The sequence below is a fragment of the Notamacropus eugenii genome, chromosome 7 (genome assembly GCF_028372415.1).
Source record: "Notamacropus eugenii isolate mMacEug1 chromosome 7, mMacEug1.pri_v2, whole genome shotgun sequence".
Classification (NCBI taxonomy): domain Eukaryota; kingdom Metazoa; phylum Chordata; class Mammalia; order Diprotodontia; family Macropodidae; genus Notamacropus; species Notamacropus eugenii.
Genome location: NC_092878.1, coordinates 88,438,876 through 88,440,257, shown reverse-complemented (window position 1 = coordinate 88,440,257; position 1,382 = coordinate 88,438,876). Strand labels below are relative to the sequence as shown.

The following is a 1,382-nucleotide window of genomic DNA, read 5'->3' as shown; positions in this document are numbered from 1 at the left end:
AGCTAAAGAAGTTGGAACTCAAAGTGTTAGGATCAACTGTAGTGTTCTTACCACTAGGAAATAAGAAATACAGGTTAAGGGGTAAAGAAAGCTATCTGGCCCTACAGGACAAAAGAGAAGATGGAGACAAGGGCAGAGAGGGAGGATAGAAGAGAGAGCAGATTGGTCACAGGGGCAATTAGAATGCTTGGGTTTGGGGGGGGGAGGAGATAAAAGGGGAGAAAATTTGTAACCCAAAATTTTGTGAAAATAAATGTTAAAATTAAATTAAAAAAATAAATAAACAACAAGATGTTTGACTTGAAGGGAAAACTATCTATGAACAGTTTCTTTTTAATAATTTATCCTTACTGAGAGACAGAGATTGTCCTACATGTAACAGCTATGCACCAAAAAGTTATAAAATTGTCCTTGGTTTCACAATGATAAAAGAAGAACATTGAAATTATCCAATCAAACAAGGTATGCAAGCACTTTTTGTGAGTTTTTGTTGTTGTTGTTGTTAAACAGTGAGAGCAAAATAACTTACTGCAATATAAAGACAAAGTTGAATGAGCATGCCACTAATGGAGAAAAGGGATATTTTCACAGAACCAGTTTGTTTTTTCCCTTTCCCATCTCCATTGGATGTTGATTAAAACATACCATTTGCCATTTAGTTAAAAAAAAATACACATTATGCCTGTGCACATAGACCAGTTAGTTTATGTACCATAAAGGAATGGGGGCAGAGAATCAAAGAAGAGAGAAAACCATACTGCAGTAGTCAGAATGTGGATGAGCCAAATCTTGATTTTCTAATTGTGAATGTATTGTTTTCCTTGGGAGCACAGTTCTGGAGAAGATTTTCTTTTCAGTAAGCGCCTCCTGTCTGCTGCTGGAATACATCAATTGTATCTTCATCCTCCATTTCCAGCTGTGCAGGTGTGTCTGTTTCATTGATTGGTTGCCCATCAAATCAGAATCTGATCTGCCTCATTGACAAACCCTGTCCCTCACAATAAGCTTTCATTACTTTACTAAGCAGTGTGTGCCTCTTAATATTAAATTGCACCACCGAACCATCTTGCCCTGCCACCTTGAAATTAATGTGGTCATTGTTTTCAGGCTTGACTCTTTCCTTTGGCTTCTCATGGGCCATGGAGAGTCCGAGGGTCTCCTTAGCCACCATTTCACAAAAAAGGCACCAGGACAGTCTGCTCCAAGGGGACGTGGAGAAGCAGCAGCAGCAGGAGGAGGAGGAGGAGGAAGAGGATGGTGGTGATGGTGAGGACCAGGAGTAGGAAAAGGAGGAGGAGGTGAAGGAGGAGGAGGAGGAGGAAGAGGATGGTGGTGATGGTGAGCAAGAGGAGGAGGAGAAGGAGGAGGAAGAAGAGGAGGAA

The 1,382-nt window shown here is 40.8% G+C and overlaps 1 pseudogene; it reads right to left on the bottom strand.

Moving 5' to 3' along the window:
- Positions 1-853: 853 nt before the first annotated feature.
- Positions 854-1,141, bottom strand: LOC140513311 (small ubiquitin-related modifier 2 pseudogene; annotated as a pseudogene).
- Positions 1,142-1,382: the final 241 nt, after the last annotated feature.